This window comes from Lactuca virosa, chromosome 8, assembly GCF_052849685.1.
Source record: "Lactuca virosa cultivar CGN04683 chromosome 8, Lactuca_virosa_CGN04683_v6, whole genome shotgun sequence".
Lineage (NCBI taxonomy): Eukaryota > Viridiplantae > Streptophyta > Magnoliopsida > Asterales > Asteraceae > Lactuca > Lactuca virosa.
Window position 1 is genome coordinate 141,794,290 of NC_136433.1, and position 19,236 is coordinate 141,813,525.

Sequence of the window (19,236 nt, forward strand, 5' to 3'; positions counted from 1 at the left end):
CCGAATCCCTCAAACCAAGGCTCTGATACCAACTTGTAACAACGAAAATTTTCAAAACAATTTTTCATTTTTAAATCATATTTTCAATCGTCAAAAACAATATCAAACAAACTGTATCCAATGTTATCATAACAACAAATCCCAGAATCTCGAAACATAATCTCTATGAGTGTGTACGGATCATGCCGGCGCCTTCCCACGGTCCTCGCTAGTACCTGAAACACATAACACAACAACTGTAAGCATAAATGCTTAGTGAGTTCCCCAAAATACCACATACAACACATACGCCACTCGAGGCTACAGTACGACCCTTCGGTCGATGTGTCTCAGTGGGACCCTCCAGTCCTGTAGCTCGTTGGACCCTCTGGTCCGGTCATAGCTCGTCGGACCCTTCGGTCCAGTCTGTATCGTTGGACCCTTCGGTCCGGTCTATATCGTTGAGCCCTCCGGCCCGGTCTGTTCAACACATAGCATACATATAACACAATGCACATAATCTCATATATTCAACATAGCATACAAGACCCTCTGGTCTACACATAAATACCACTCTAGGTAATGTATAGTGAGAAGACTCACCTCGGGAAACTCGGTAAATCTCGAACTCGGTAATATCTGGTCTAGCCCCCGCCTAATCACATGGAATAAGTACTCTAATCAATAAAACCCTCTAGGCTAGACTAATCCCTCTTTTAGTACTCTCAGAAGGGTAAAAGACCATTTTACCCCTCTCATGGCTCAAATACCCTAACATTGACCAAACCATAAAAGTCAATCAAAAGTCAACGGTCAAACTTGACCAGACTCGTCGAGTGCACAAGAGTGACTAGGCGAGTACATGCATGTCCTCTTCGCCTCTGGTCCTCACTGACTCGCCGAGTCAACCCAACACTCAACAGGTCGACACATGTCGCGAGTCGCGGGGCAACCCGACTCGACTCGTCGATTCCCTTATGGGCTCGGCGAGTTTCTCCCATGAAAACACTCAAAAGATCTTTTTGAGGTCAGATCTGCTTCACCAACCAGTTGATCCAACCTTCTAACACTCGAAAGTCACGTAAAGGCTCAAACTTTACGTTCATGCAATGCTTATAAGACCAAAAATGGAGAAATAACCTTTAAAATGGGGTTCTATTCTCAAGGCTCACATGAAACCCCATAAAGCTGGAAGCTTGGGACCTTTTAGACCTCTCAAGGTCCAGATCTATCATCTCTACCCAAAGGGACCTCATATACATCACAATCTAACTCAAAATTGTGCAAAGGAAACCCTAGATTCTAGGAATCCATCAAATACACGAAATGGGAAGGAACTTGTACCTCAAAACGTGAATCTTGGTGTGAACAATACAGATCCAAGCTCCACAATCGATCTAGCTTGGATTTCTCCACTCCTTCTTGCAAGATCACACCAAAAGATGAAGATTTAGCCTCCAAAATGCTCTATAAGCTCTCTTTGCTCTCTAGGGTTTTCACAGGGGAGTAATGGCCGCAAATGACGGCCATAAGGGCCTTTAAATAGGGCTCAGGCCCTGAGATTTAGGGTTTCACTTTATAACGCGGACTCGTCGAGTCCACACATCGACTCGTCGAGTCCGATCATTAAACCAGACTAGAATTCGCGATCCTACTCGGCGAGTCTGAGCGCCTACTCGCCGAGTCCCTCCCTAAAACTCAAGATAAATGCTTAAAATAAGATACCTGGGAATCCGGATGTTACATGATTAAATACATATAATCACATATGATTAGATAGACGGGACCAACTATTGAATCAGAAATGAGAAATAAATATTTTCCACATAAATCATATGTGATTAAATACATATAATCACATGTGATTACACATATAATCACATGCGATTTTATGTATCCAATCACGTATGATTTTTGTGGAGAATATTCATTGTCACGTTCTCGATTCAATAAGTTTTCTTTGTCAAAATTAATCATATGTGATTAAATAAATCTAATAACATGTGATTATATGTATCTAATCACATATGATTTGTTTGGACAATAAAGATTTTTGCTTTCTCGATTCAATAAATTTTCTCTTGTATTTAATCATATGTAAACGTATCTAACCACAAACAATTTTTGTCCATATAAATCATATGTGATGACATACATATATAATCACATGTGATTATATACACGAGAACAATTATTGAATTAAGAACACGAAAACAAATATTTTCCACACAAATGATATGAGATTAAATATTTTGTGCATAAATCATATGTGATTAAATACATATAATCACATATTAGATATACGAGACCAACTATTGAATCAAAAATGAGAAATAAATATTGTCCACATAAATCGTATATGATTAGATACATATAATCACATGTGATTATACATATAATCACATGTGATTGTATGTATCCAATCATATAAGTTTTTTGTGGAGAAGATTCATTGTCACGTTCTCGATTCAGTAATTGTTCTTTGTCAAATTTAATCATATGTGATTAAATAAATCTAATCACAAGTGATTATATATATTTAATCACATATAATGTAATCGCATGGGATTATATGTATTTAATCATATGTGATTTATTTGGAAAAGATTTGTTTAACGAATCTTGTTTATATACCCTAATAACATGTGATTGTGTGTATCTAATCAGATATGATTTATGTGGCTAAGATTCTTTTTCGCGTTCTCGATTCAATAATTGTTTTTTTCCACTTTAATCATATGTGATTAAATACATTTAATCAGATGTGATTATATGTTTCTAATTACATATGATTTTATTTGGAAAAAACAAATCTTGTCTATTTAAATCATATATGATTAAATACATACAATCACATGTAATTATATACACGATAACAAATATTGAACCAAGAACGCGAAAACAAATCTTTATCCAAATTAATCATATGTGATTAAATACATATAATCACATGTGATTATATGAATCTAATCACATGATTTATGTGGACATAATTCATTTTTGCTTTGTCGATTCAATAGTTGTTCTCATGTATTTTATCACATGTGATTATATGTATAATTGTATGTGATTAAGTACATGAGCACAACTATTGAATCAAGAAGGAAAAATATGAATCTTGTCCACCTCAAATCATATGTGATTATATACATATAATCAATTGTGATTAATTACACAAAAACAATAATTCAGTTGAAACCGCAAAAATAAATATTGTCTACATAAATCATGTCTAATTAAATACATATAATCACATGTGATTAAATATATTAGAACAATTATTGAATCGACGCAAGAATAAATATTTTCCATACGAATCATATGTGATTAAATATATATAATCACATGTGATTAAATACACAAGAACAACTATTGAATCAACTTGTGAAAACAAATATTGTCCATGTAAATCATATGTGATTAAATACATATAATCACATGTGATTTAATACACGATGTCAATTATTAAATCGAAAACACGAAAATAAATACGGCCCACGTAAATAATATTTTATTAAATACATATAATCACGCGTAGTTATATGTATCTAATTATATATGATTTACGTGGACAATATTCATTTTTTCATTCTCGATTCACTAGTTTTTCACTTGTATTTAATCACATGTGATTATATGTATTTAATAACATATAAATCAGATATGATTCGATCATATAATCACATGTGACTGGATACATATAATCACATGTGATTATATAAAAGAGAAAAACTAATGAATCAAAAACACTAACAAATCTTTGTATGTGTGGGTGGGGGTGGTGGAGGCGGGGTGGTGGTGGTGTGTGGTGATGGGTGGTGGTGGGTGGGTGGGTGGTTGCAAGTGGTGGTGATAGTGATAGGTGGTGGTTTTGGTGGGTTGTGGGTGGGTGGGGGTGGTGGAGGTAGGTGGTGATGATGGTGGGTGGTGATGGTGGTGGCTTGTGGTGGTGGTAGTTGTGGTGGCTGGGTGGTGGGTGATGTTGGTGGCCGGTGGTAGTGTGTGGTGGGTAGTGATGGGTGGTGGGTGATGTTGGTGGCCGGTGGTAGTGTGTGGTGGGTAGTGATGGGTGGTGGGTGGTGGTTGGTGGTGGTGGGTAGTGATGGGTGGTGGGTGGTGGTTGGTGGTGGTGGGTAGTGATGGGTGGTGGTGGCGGGTGGTGGTTGGTGGTGGTGGTGGTGGTGGTGGGTGTTGGTTGTGGTGGGTGGTGGGTAGTGATGGTGGGTGGTGGTGGCGGGTGGTGGTGGTTGGGTAGTAATGGTGGTGGGTGGTGATGGTGGTGGTGGTGGTGGTGGTTGGTGGTGGTAGTGGGTGGTGGTGATGGGTGGTAGCGGCAGGTGGTGGTGGTGGGTGGTGGTTGGTGGTGTGGGTAGTGATGGGTGGTGGTGGCGGGTGGTGGTGATGGGTGGTAGGTAATGGTTGTGGGTGGTGGTGGCAGGCGGTGGTGATGGATGGTGGAGGTGGGTGGTGGTGGCAGGTGGTGATGGTTGGGTGGTGATGGTGGTGGCAGGTGGTGGTTGGTGGTGGTGGAGGTGGGTAGTGATGGGTGGTGGTTACTGGTGATGGTGGTGGTTGGTGGTGGGTGGTGGATGGTGGGTGGTGATGGTGGTGGGTGGTGGTGGGTGGTGAGTAGTGATGGGTGGTGGTTGGTGGTGGTGGGTAGTGATGGGTGGTGGTGGTCGGTGGTGGTTGGTGGTGGTGGGTAGTGGTTGTGGTGGGTGGGTGGTGGTGGTTCGTGGGTAATGATGGGTGGTGGGTAATGGTTGGTGGTGGTGGGTAGTGATGGGTGGTGGTGGTGGTGGGTGGGTAGTGATGGGTGGTGGTCGGTGGTGGCGGTTAGTGATGGGTGGTGGTGACGAATGGTGGTTGGTAGTGGTGGGTAGTGATGGGTGGTGATGGCGGTAGGTAGGTAGTGGTTGTAGGTGGTGGTCGCAGGCGGTGGAGGTGGGTGGTGGTGGCAGGTGGTGGTGGTGGTGGGGGTGAGTGGTGATGGTGGTAGCGGGTGGTGGTTGGTGATGGTGGGTGGTGTTAGTTAGTGGGTTTTTTTAATTGTTTGTAACTATTTTTTGATTTATATGAATATTATTTTATAATTTTAATTAAAAAAATTGTGTGATCCAAATTTGTTTCAAAATTTCTTGCGATAAGAAATGTTCTCGATTGAACGCTCCCCTATATATATATATATATATATATATATATATATATATATATATATATATATATATATATATATATACATATATATATATATATATATATATATATATATATATATATATATATATATATATATATATATATATATATATATATCAAGGTTGTAAAAAACGTTCGACGTTAGCTAATCGGTGGACTGGGGTTAAGGGATTAATCGGTTAGGCGGAGATTAATCGGGGGATTAATCGGGGACCATTAATTGCTAACTCGTTAAATTTTCCAAAATTAAATATGACTAATATCATAACAAAGTTCGTAAATACCACTAATATCTTAATAAAATAGGTTAATATGATTAATACAATATTAATCATTCCTCAAATGGTTTCTATTGAGATAAAACTTCTTCAAAGTGTTAAATTTTCATCGTTTTTTACCATTTCAGTCACTTTGTAGGCAGAGATTAATCACTAGGCGCCCTCTAATCGGTCGGGTAGCGCCTAGGGATTAATCAAAGATTAATCGGGACCTAATCGATATTTTTACAACACTGATATATATATATATATATATATATATATATATATATATATATATATATATATATATATATATATATATATATATATATATATATAGACACGTAATCATGTCACCAACGTCATACTAACAAATACTAACATGTTAGCATGTGATATCATCGAAGACGGACACATCATCGGATAACTGAAAGTTGATCTGTTAAATTGTAAAAATTACAAAAGGTTAAAACACTTGGCAACTATTTTATAAAAATAACATAATATCAAAATCTATTTTTTTAGAACATGATAATTTTTGTACAATTTACATGAACAAGTATAAGGCCCAGAGGAGTGGTGCGATTCTGAACCGCGGTTTTGCCACCGTAGCACACGAACACCACCCCCTTGGTGCGTTCCAAGTGCGGTTCAAGCCACAATGTGGCAAGAAATGACCGCGTGATTTGATTAGCTACCTTCTTTTGCCCTCTTTGACCGTTTCAACGGTCATTTTTTGAATTAATTTTTTATAACTAACCCTATATATACATATCTTTTTTTTTACAAAAACCTCACTCAAATTTCTTATCCTTTTACCATCTTTTCCTTAAATATTTTCAAAATGTCTTCTTCCAAATAGTCTACCAACAAAAAAACACCTACAAGAAACACCACAACCCCAATATCTGCATATGATCAACCGATCTATTTGCCTCCGTATTATCACTATGGCGGTATGCTTCCGTGTTTTCCACAACAAATCTCACAACCACAACGATCAACACAACCACTACCACAAACACAACCACAACCTGACCCGGATTTTAATTCATTTTTTTTTGTCTCAACCTTATTTTGTTCTACAAACACAATCACAACCACGAACGATCATTTCTGATTCCAAACCGGAATTCGTTAAAGAAACCCAACCCACTCGAGCAGCAAGTAAAAGAAAATAGAAGGTGCCGACTAAAGGATAGGAACCCCTAGAAGTGTTAGTGTTGGCACAATCATTGATCGATATTTCAGAAGATGCGACGATTGGAAAAGACCAAAAACATGACCGTTTTTGGATTTGGGTTTATATATGTTCCACAAAGGAATGAACCGTGGAATCTATTGTTCAAAACATCAAGTGTACTCGAAATCGGGGAAGATGAACAAGGAAGTCATGTTGTTTAATGATTTGTATATCAACATGAAACGTCAATGGAAAAGTGGAGAAAGCGATGATGTGATTTTGCAGAAGCACTGAAAGTGTATCAAAAAGAAAACATGAAGGCTTTCTAGTTTCTTGAAGTTTGGAATCTTGTGAAAGATAACAAGAAATGGCAAAACAGCAGAACATCAGACGAGCATATCGACAGTGGTTCAAAGCGCAACAGAACATCTGAATCCGAACACACTACATCAGATGCTCGTGTTCAATTCGACCCTAACGAAGATGAACACGTTCCAGTTTCACCACCTTCCCGACCAATGGGAAGGGACAAAGCAAAAAAGCAAAGGCAAAGGCAAAGCATCGGATTCGAATTAGTTGAAAGAAATGGGGCCCGATATGAAGGGTATAAAAGATAGAATGTACAAGATTTTGCAACTTGCTTCCGAAAGAGAGTTTCGGAAAAAAAAAAAGGTACAACGACGTGAGAGTGCAAGCGATGAACACGTCAAATATGACCGGGAATAGCTTCAAGTTATTTTAGCGATGAAGGAGGACGTCAAAAAACATTATGCTAATCGTTTTTAATTTATAGTTTTTTTTCTAAGTTTTCAATCGTTTGATGTTTTTTTTCTTTTTTTTCTAAGTTGTAGGTTTGTATTTCTAATTTGCTTTTCTAAATTTTTAGGTTTTTTTTTAAGTTATGCAATGTATGGTATTTTTATTTTTAATTAATGAAATATTATCTTTTAAAAAAAGTTTTTATTCATTAAAAAAAATAAAAAATAAGTGTGGCACCACTCCTTGGGTGTGGCAACAAACCACACTTTTATAATAAAAACACACGTGACGCCTAGTGTGACAAAATGAGGGAGTACCACTCCCTCCGGCCTACAAGAGGGAATTTAATTGTTGGCATTTTGAGAAAAGATATAAAGACCTGTTCCAATTAATTACGGCATGAAAATGTAGTAAGCACGTCCACACTCCAAGTCCTTGGTCGGAAGCCGGAAGGAATTTGTGTGTTGCGGTCAACATGTCAAACCTCCAAGTCTTGGTCAATTGTGTGTTTTATGAGGGAGTGAGTTTAGTCACGTGCACAAATATGGCAAACACAATTGTACATCATTTGTCTTTAGTATACAAAATAATAATAATAATAATAAATAAATAAATAAACACGTGCATCTTTTACCGAGTAATATCATCAAATACTTTTATAAAATATATTTTATAAAAATATAGATACTTTGTTTTCCAAATTCTTGTTCAAAGAAGCAACAAATGAGATTTCTGTCATAGTAGGACGATGAACTATATGATGTTTTGACGAAAAAAACTAAGAACGAATACGAAACGATGGTTTTGCTTACAAAGTATTGTGCAATTTTTGTAATTAAATAAGAACGTTGAAGTTTTTAACCATACAACATAAATATTACAAATATGTCTAATTTTAACAACAAAATAAAGAAAAAAATGACCAAGTCCTAATCTCATTTATCACTTTTTAAGTTTTAAGTAGAAGTGTCAAACTAGTATAGTTACATCATTTTCTTGTTGACATGATATGAAAATATTTTATGTAACATGAACATGACATGAAATCGTGTTTTACTTTACTAACACGATAAAAATGACTCATATAAAAACACGAAAAAAGATAAAATAAATTAATCTTTTAGATTATTTAATTTATAATTTAATCATACAAAACACGACAAACACGAAAAAAAAACATGATAATATCATGTCAATTTCGTATCGAATTTTGTCCACGAACACGACACAAAACACAAATTCAAAATTTAATTTCGTCCCAATTTCGTTTCGTATCGTATCATGGATTGTCACCCCTACTTTTAAGAACAATGAAAGGATTTACTAAAATATTCATAATTTTCACAAATAACATCTATAGAAATCTTGGCTATTTGCAAAAATCATCGGAACCACATCGGTTTGACTAGGCAATTAACCAGCAACTTGATAACTTCCATAACTAACCCTTCTCGCAACTTCATAACTTCCTTAACTAACCCTTCTCCATCTATTTTACGACAATTTAAGTCCTAATTAAATTAACAAGTCGACTAATGGGACTAATGGTCGAACCCTATCTTTCATATATTGACAAGTATGGTTCCTAACATATATTCTTTAATTTGACAACCGACTTTTACTTTATTTTTATCATCATATTTCTTATTATTATTTAAATTTTATTTCATCTATTTTCTTTATTCTATTTCATTTTTTTTCACTAAAATAAAATAAAATATTCTAAACCCAAATTGAGGGTGTTACATAAATGGAGGTATATGTGTGGTGATCGATGATAGTATTTTGGGTCGTAGTGGGGGTTAGGTGGTGAAGCCATCTGTGTAATGGAAGAACAAGAGTGTTGGGTTTGTAGACATGGGCCGAAGGCATCATGAGGGGCCATAGAGTTAAAAATGTTATATGTAGACATATCAAGGTAAAGGAATCCCATGTATTGGGAATGGGATGGATGCCTGAGGAGGATATATATCATATCTATACTCCAAGAGAAATGAGTGGTGATGAATTTATTAAGGTATATACCACCCAAATAGTTTAGCTCTCCTTCCCATATTAAAATATTTAACTCTATGTATAGGAACCTGAATAGTTAACACAAGTGTTGGTAATAGAGCTCCACCAAGAGCATAGCTTAACATCCAAGTTTTGGATTTTCATGGTTATTCAAAATAGTAAACACCAATGTTGGCTCTCGAATATCCAGTTCTTCGAGCATAAAACTAAATCACTTAGAAACATATTAATACATATTTATAAATGTATTAAATTATAAAGAAACAAAATCATAGAAATTATATCTTCTGAAAAAAGGATAATATTATATAAATAGAAATAAAATGCTGGTATTTAGATTTTAGATTGGTTGGGTCACTTTGGATAAGTGGGTTATAATATTGTTAGCCTTACTTTGGTCATATATATTGGGCTCGACTCAGTCTAACCCAACGGACAATAATCCTGTGATCCAATATTCCAACTCCTCTGACCTCTAGTGTGGAAGATTTTAAGCCTTAAGGGCTAGTAAGGGGTGTGACGTTTTTATTTTATTTTATGTGTTTAATAATAATCTGGAAATAATATTCTCTTTACAAGATATTATAGGTGATAAAATGCTGAATCGAATGAGTCGAAAAGTGTTATTTTTTTAGCAAGTAAGGAAAAGTAAGATTAAATTGGTCCAGCAATACTTTATTTACATTATTACATTTATCAATAATTAATGATATTAAAAATGATCACCAAAATTACGATTAAACAAATATACAATTTTATGGTAAAAAAAACAACAGTTGCCTACATTTGATTATCTTATGAGTTATTAACTCGCCCGACTCAATTTTTTTTTTCTCTTAAGGGTATACACGCAAACAATTTTTTCAAAGATTTTTTGGAAGTCTTTTAAAAATAATAAAAAGTTTCATCCCCTACTATAAATTTAAAGTTTTTATTTTAAACAAAAATTTTATAATCCAACATTAATATCAACTGGATTTTTAAAATTTTTCATAAACCTTTTAGTTTTTATGTTTCGTATCATCTTATATATGTTCAAAGTTTACATTTATTTTTATCCAACAATTCTATATATAAAAATATATATCATTTAGTTACCAATTAGTTTTACATACAATTATATACATAAAAAACTATATTTGTTAGTTATCAATTAGTTTTGCTAAACTGTAAATATTTAACTTGATATAATATCTAATATCATTGTTAATAATTTAAATAATTAATACAATATATTATAAATAGTAAATTAATATTTTATGTAATATCTAATTGGCAATATATATTTGATAGGTTATAAAAGGTTATTCAATGTCATTAAATTGATATTATTGTTAAAGTTTAATATAAATGTTTTTCAATTTTAGCTCGATATTTTATCGCACATAAATGTTACTCTTCATGAAATTACTTTTATATCCGGTTGGTTACATAAATAGAACGTGAATGAGCTCACTAAATACTCACGAGATGTATATACTTTGTATATACAAACGACGTTGAAGACAAGCCCGAAAAACCGCTACAATACAATGACATATATTGTCGAAACTTTTATAAACGATGTCTGATGAAAAATAAAATGCAACTGAGTATAGTGATCTAACATATATCATTGATTATATCCAAGTAAGTTGATAAATGATCTTTTGTTGTGTGTGTGTGTATATATATATATATATATATATATATATATATATATATATATATATATATATATATATATATATATATATATATATATCATATCATATCATATCATACTATATTATAAAAGAAGCATTTTTTCTTTCACCACATTCATTTGAAACTCTCATGCATTTTTCCTTTCACCACATTCATTTGAAACTCTCATGACTTTTCAATTTCTTTCTAATAATGATTATAAGTTGGTTAATAAGATTAAATAAATATCAAACCTAAAGTGTAATCATATATAAACTAAATTTCAATATTAAAAGAATATCTTTACTTCTACTTATAAAGTTATGTTTTTTTTTAACTTTTTACATATTATACTTAATTTATTAGTTTTAATATATTGTTAGATGTAAACCATTATCATTTTAAAGCTACAACTTTTGAACAATTTGTATAAAATATTTAAATTATAAATTTAAATATAACATTACAGGACCAACTTAAATATAAATTTTAGTTTAACTTAAACAACCCAAATAATATTTTGTAAATAGTTAAAAGTGATAAATTGTAATGTCTTTCTAATAATGATTATAATTTGGTTAATAAGGTTAAATAAATATCAAACCTAAAGTGTAATCATAAATAAACTAAATTTCAATATTAAAATAATATATTTACTTCTACTTATAAAGTTATGTCTTTAACTTTTAATATATTATACTTAATTTATTAGATTTAATATGTTGTTGTATGTAAACCATTATCAATTTAAAGCTACAACTTTTGAACAGTTTGAAAAAAAATACTTAAACTGTTAATTTAAATATAACATTACAGTGTCAACTTAAATATAAATTTCAGTTCCACTTAAAAAACTCAATGAATATTTTGTGAATAGTTAAAAGTGATAAATTGTAGTGCTAAATGCAAAAACTAAATTATAATCTCAATTTAACTAAGCAGCTTAAAATAACTTACAATAACAATAGATAAAAATAACTATATATAAATGATTATATTGTTACCTTTAAAATCAAAAAATAATGTCTGATGTTTTAAATAATTATAATGATAGAAAGTAAAACGTTAAGAAAATAAATTTTAAAAAATTAATTAACAATAAAAAACTATAAATAAGATTAAGTCATATGTTATATTTAATTTTATTCATGTTTAACTCGCGGGTAGAAGTCATTCAAACGGTTGAGATTATACAGTTATAATAGATGTATATATTATCATATAATTCAAAATAATCAATATATATATATATATATATATATATATATATATATATATTATCAATTTAGTATACTAATTATTATATAAAATTTAACAACAACGTTATTGTTATAGTTAAAAAAACATATGTTTGTAAAGATTTCAACTATATAGGTGTTTCTACGTAACGCGCGGGCATTCGCCTAGTATATATAAAGCTTTCCCATTTTACCGAATCACTAATACTCTTGTCTTATATATTTTTAATGTAGTTGTAGAGAAGGCAGATAAGTCGCTTATAAAAATATCATTTTGTGGCCAATTCATCGTTATTTGAATGAATAGTTCGTGATAAATCCTCGTTTTTGCACAAGAACGCAAACAAGTAGCTTACAAAGAATAGTGTATAAGCGTAATGTGAGTTAGTATAAGATTTGACGTTAATCGTTTATTGTATTTGATACAATATATATAATACAGGGATATAACAGAATACTAAAATACAGGAGATAATAATACAAATAATAATCTAAGACTTATCCCTAATACCCCCCGTCAAGCAAATAGGTGGTGGACCAACACGTAGTTTGGCACAAAATTGGTCAAATAAAGGACGCGAAAGACTTTTGATAAAAATGTCAGCGAGCTGTAATGAGGTAGGAACAAATTTCTTATATAACCGTCCAGAAGCTACTAATTCTCCAACAAAGTGATAGTCAATATCAATGTGTTTGACACGTTTGTGAGAGATAGGATTTTGACTAAGAAATAATGCACTGCGGTTGTCACATAAGAGCGTAGGTTGATCTGGAGGCAAAGCATGAAGTTCACGAAGAAGATGCGCAATCCAAATAATTTCAGCAGCGGTGTTTCCCATGGCCCGATATTCTGATTCACAACTTAACCGAGAGACGGTGGGTTGCTTTTTGGCGCTCTAAAAAACAAGGTTGCCCCCAAGAAATATAGAGTAACTGTATGTAGAACAACGTGTTTCAATACATCTTGCCCATTCTGCGTCAGAATATCCAATGAAAGAAGATGAGCGTGGATAGGTGAAGTGCAAACCGTAAGATAAAGTTCCTTTGACATATCGTAAGATCCTTTTAACTGCTTGAAGGTGATCAGTAGTGGGTGCATGAAGAAACTGGCCGACTTGATTAACTGAATAAGACAATTCAGGATGAGTGATGGTCAAATATTGCAGAGCACCTACTAGAGAGCGATATAGAGTCGGATCTGAGCATGGAGGACCGTGAGTAACAAGGTAGTCTGCTGTTGATAAGGGAGTATATGTAGGTTTGTAATCTAGAAGTTCAACCCGAGTGAGTATGTCATGAGAATATTTAGCCAGAGTGAGAAAAAGTCCATTATCTGTATAAGAGACTTAGAGGCCTAAAAAATAGTTTAATTTCCCAAGATCTTTAATAGCAAATTTTGCATGATCTTTGGAAATAAATTTGCGAATGAGCGGAGAGTTATTTCCCGTAAGTATTATGTCATCGACATAAACTAGTAAGTACAAAATTTATGAGTCACGTTTGAAAATAAAAAGAGATGGGTCAGCTCTGCTACATATAAAACCAAGAGTGGTGAGAAAAGAGCTCAGACGTTGAAACCAAGCGTGAGGCGCTTGCTTGAGACCTTATAACGCCTTTTTTAAACAAAAAACGTGATTGGGAAATCGTTGGTCAGCAAAACCTGAGGGTTTCTCCATAAAGACCATATCAGTTAGCTTTCCATTTAGGAAAGCATTATTAACATCCAGTTGGTGTAAAGGCCAATTGTGCATGACGGCTAAAGATAAGACAATCCGAACAGTAACGGCTTTGACTACGGGACTAAAAGTATGAGTGTAATCTAACCCTGCAATTTGACTGAAACCTTGAGCAACCAAACGAGCTTTGAGACGTTTCACGATACCATCTGAGTTATATTTAGTGCGAAAAACCCATTTGGAACCAACAACATTTGATGTACTTGGACGAGGAACCAAATCCCAAGTGTTGTTAGAGTGAAGAGCATTCATTTCATCTTCCATATCAGACAACCAATGAGGGTTCTTTGCAGCTGATTTGATACCACGTGGTTCTTTGGTAGTGAAAAGAACTTGGAGCAAAGGAATGTTTTCGAGAGAAGCAAGATCCACCATATGTTGAGGCTTAAAAATACCTGCACGTGAGCGAGTTACCATTGGATGAACCGAAGAGGAGGAAAGGCCAAACATAATGTTTCCAGATTAGTGGTGGTAGGTGATTGTGTAGCTACTAATGCACCAACAACAGGTGGTTGTTGTGTCGTGGTCGGAACAGTTATAGCCAACGATGGGGAGACTGGTGTGGTGTCTGAGGATTATCTCATGATAGCAGATGGTGTAACCTGCTGATCAGGAGGGATGTGATCATGTTCCGGACACAGGGAGCATAAAGAAGAAGGTTCCAAATGTGATTGTTTTGCAACCGGAATTAGAGACTGTTTTGCAACTGAAGATGAGTCTTCGAAATTAGTAAAAAACCATTTTTTCTTGATCAACTGATGGTAGTATACCACTGAAGGGAAAAAAAATTTCATCAAAAAACAACATGGCGGGTTGTGTAGATGCGATGAGATGTAGGATCCAAGCAATAATAACCTTTGTATTGTGAGCTATAACCAATGAAAACACACGAGATACTTCGAGGAGCTAATTTATGTGCTAAATAGTTGCATCAATAAGGAAAAACTCTACATCCAAAAGCCCGAAAAACATTATAGTTTGGAGATGAATGAAAAAGCAGCTGGAAAGGACTCTTGTGATCGAGAATTTTGGAAGGAAGCCGATTGATAATGTAAGTTGCAGTGTTGAAGGCATCAACCTAGAGAGATACTGCAGCACTAGCTTTAAAGAGTATTGCAAGGCCAGGTTTTGTGATATGATGGTGTTTCTGTAACATCCGGATTCCCAGGTATCTTATTTTAAGTATTTACCTTGAGTTTTAGGGAGGGACTCGGCGAGTAGGCGCTCAGACTCGCCGAGTAGGATCGCAAATTCTTGTCTGGATTAATGAGGGACTCGACGAGTCCATGCGTGGACTCGGCGAGTCCGCTCTGTAAAGTGAAACCCTAAATCTCGGGTCCTGAGCCCTATTTAAAGGCCTTTATGGCCTCCATTTGCGGCCACTTCACCCCTAAGAAACCCTAGAGAGCAGATAGATCGTTTGTGGTGCAAGAGGAAGGCTAACTCACCATTTCTTGTGTGTTTTAGCAAGAAGGAAGGAGGTAGAACAAGCTAGGCTGATTGTGGAGCTTGGATCTGTGTTGTTCTCACTGAGATACACGTTTTGAGGTACAAGTTCCTTCCCATTTCGTGTATTTGATAGATTCCTTGAATCTAGGGTTTCCTTTGTACAATTTTGAGTTAGATTGTGAAGCATGTGAGGTCCCTTTGAGTATAGATGCTGGATCTGGACCTTGAGAGGTCCAAAAGGTCCCAAGCTTCCAGCTTTATGAGCTTTCATGAGAGCCTTGAGAGTAAAACTCCATTTAAATGGTTATTTCTTCATTTTTGGTCTTATAAGCATTGCATGAACGTAAAGTTTGAACCTTTACGTGACTTTCGAGTGTTAGAAGGTTGGATCTATTGGTTGGTGAAGCAGATCTGACCTCAAGAGATCTTTTGAGAGTTTTCATGGGAGGAACTCTCCGAGCCCATAAGGGACTCGACGAGTCGAGTCGGGTTGCCCCGCGACTCGCGATCTGTGACGACCCGTGGAGTATGGGGTTGACTCAGCGAGTCAAGTGAGGACCAGGGGCGAAGAGGACAGGCATGTACTCGCCGAGTCACTCTAGTGCACTCGACGAGTCCGGTCAATGTTGACCGTTGACTTTGTTGACTTTTAGGGTTTAGTCAGTGTTTGGACTTATGAGCCATTAGAGGGGTAGAATGGTCTTTTACCCTCCTTAGAGAACTTATAGAGAGGGGTTGGCCTAGCCTTTAGAAGTTGTATTAATTAGAGTAATTATTTATGTGATTAGGCGAAGGCTAGTGCAGTATTTCAGAGTTCGAGGTTTACCGAGTTACCCGAGGTGAGTCTTCTCACTATACTTTACCTAGAGTGGTAATTAGAGTTATGTGACAGAGTATCTTGTATGCTATTTATGTGATTGTGATACACTGCATTATTTCTATGTAATTCATGTCGTGTATGTTCCAGAGTTACAGAGTTAGAACCGGAAGGTTCACAGAGTTAGGACCAGAGGGTCCACAGAGTTAGGACCGGAAGGTCCACAGAGTTAGGACCGGAGGGTCCACAGAGTTACAGCCTCGAGTGGCTAATATGTGTTATATGTGGTATTTTGGGGAACTCACTAAGCATTTATGCTTACAATGTTGTGTTACGTGTTTCAGGTACCAGTGAGGATCGTGGAAAGGCGTCGTCATGATCAGTACACACATGAGGAGTTTTTATACATTATGATCTTGGGATGTGTTTCTATGGATTGATATGTGATACAATGAGATTTTTATAATATCTATGAATGAAAGTATGTTTTAAAAATGTGAAAAATTGTTTGAAAAATTACGGTGTTACAAGTTGGTATCAGAGCCTTGGTTTGAGGGATTCGGATGCACCTTCGAGCGCATTTGAACTCAAACTGAGGATTTGAGGAATTTTTCGAAATAAAACAAAATTTTTCTAAAAGAGTAAAAGGATTTTGAAAAGAGCAGAGCAGAGCAGTGTGTACGATCAGCCAGCGCCCGAACGGTGATTTCCCAAAATACCCTTACATTATGTGTTATGAGATATTATGTGGTATGTTATGTGTGCTAGAGTAGGCTAGGTATTCATGGATAGGACTAGAGTGGGCCTGATTTGTGATGCCTTATCCTAGGAGTTATTGCTATTATGAGATACTTCGAGAGTAAGTAGGTAGCAGCGAGGAGTTTATGAGTGGTCTACCGGAGAGTAGCCTGAGCTTAGTGAGATATAGAGTACTTGTGATCTGGGATCCTAGGAGGAGGACTTGGGGTGAATACCGATGCGCTGTGGAAGGTAGTATAAGGGCCCGTACTACTGGAAACACCGGATCGACGAGCAATCCAAGTAAGAATCCTTAGGGTACTAAAGAGCAAGTAGGGTTGGGTCTCGAGTGCGAGTATACTCGAGCGAGTCTCTGATATCTTTTGTGTTGTATTTCAGAGACATCATGGTTGGGACGCGCCACCACCTAGGAGGCAGTGGTACCAGTGGTACCAGTGATGAGGAGATCCGTAGGTTGATTCATGAGGAGGTGGCTGCTGCCATCCGAGCCGAGATACCAGAGATGTTTGGGTCTATCAAGACCACCCTGATCGAGACTTTTGACGAGCGTTACGCTGCTCTTACTAATGCTGCTATTGCTGCAGCCACCGCAGCCGTCGCTGCTGTGAGACCGCAGGGGGATGGCTCGTTGCTGTACCGAGAGTTCAGCAACACGAAGCCACCAGAGTTTGATGGGACGCAGGATCCGATCGCTGTGATGAGATGGATTTCTGATATTGAGGGATGCTTATATACGTGTTCTTGTCTGGGGCATCTGAGAGTTCGGTTCGCGCTGAACCAACTTCACTTGGGAGCGAAGGACTGGTGGAAGTTTGTGACAGCGCACTACTCTTCTGCAGAGCTTGCCGCGGTGACCTGGGAGAGGTTCACCGCTATGTTTTGTGATGAGTACGTTCCCCCGGTGGAAAGGGAACGTTTGGCCCAAGAGTTCTTGACCCTCAAGCAGGGTACCGAGTCTGTTACTGTGATCACCAGGATGTTCCATGAGAGGGCGATGTTCTGCCCTGAGCACGTGTCTTCCGAGCAGGCACGCATGAGTTGGTATTTGAGCATTTTGAGGAGAGACATCCGCGAGTTCGTGGCGAACTCGTCGTACCGGACATTTGCCGAGCTTCAGGCAAATGCTCGGAAGAGAGAGATAGAGCTTGAGACTCAGGCTAGGGAGGAGACGGAGTCTCAGATGAGGGATCGGCGACCGGCACAGTCCCAGCCGGCAGCCAAGCAGGCCAAGCCCGCTGATTCGAGATCAGGGAACCAGAAGAGCCGCACTTGTGGCAAGTGCGGAAAGAGTCATGAGGGGGTTTGCAGAGCAGGGTCTTGCTACAAGTGTGGCAAGGAGGGGCACATGGCCAAGGATTGCCCCAAGGGGTTTGTAGTCTGTTTTCACTGCAACCAGACAGGACACCGGAAGGCCGAGTGTCCGTAGTTGCGGGGGTCAGCCCAGGGAGCATCACAGGGATCTGCCCCTGCTACCGTTCGAGCTACAGAGAGTCGGCCAGCGAAGGCCGAGGCGCCAAAGGCTCGCGGGAGAGCCTTCCAGTTGACAACGGAGGAGGTCCGTGCAGCGCCAGATGTTGTGGCGGGTATGTGTTCTTTCATCTATTTATTTTGAGATTATGGTGTTATGCTTATATTATGATATGCGTAGGTACGTTTCTTGTGAGTTCTGTACCTGCTTTGGTGTTATTTGACTCGGGTGCGAGTCGGTCTTTTGTGTCGATAGCCTTTAGTCAGCACATCAGAGAGGCGTTGAGTCGACCTTTGCGAGTTTCCATAGCTAACGAGAGAGCGGTATATGCCACTGATGTGATCCGAGGATGTGTACTCGAGATCTTCGACGTTGAGTTTCCGATTGATTTGGTCCCGATTGCGATGGGAGATGTCTGTGTCATCGTGGGCATGGACTGGTTGAGCAGGTTTGGAGCGGTTATCGACTGCGAGCGACAGTTGGTGACCATACGAGACCCTAGTGGGGGAGTTCTTACGGTTTATGGTGAGGGTACCCGTTCTGGGTCAGCATTTTGTTCGGCCGCTAGGGCGAGGCAGAGCCTACAGCAGGGCTGTAGTGGGTTTGTGGCTTATGTGGTGGATTCGAGAGTAGATGCAGAGAGACCGAGGTCGGTCGATGAGGTCCCGATAGTGTGTGAGTTCTCGGATGTCTTCCCCGAGGAGTTTC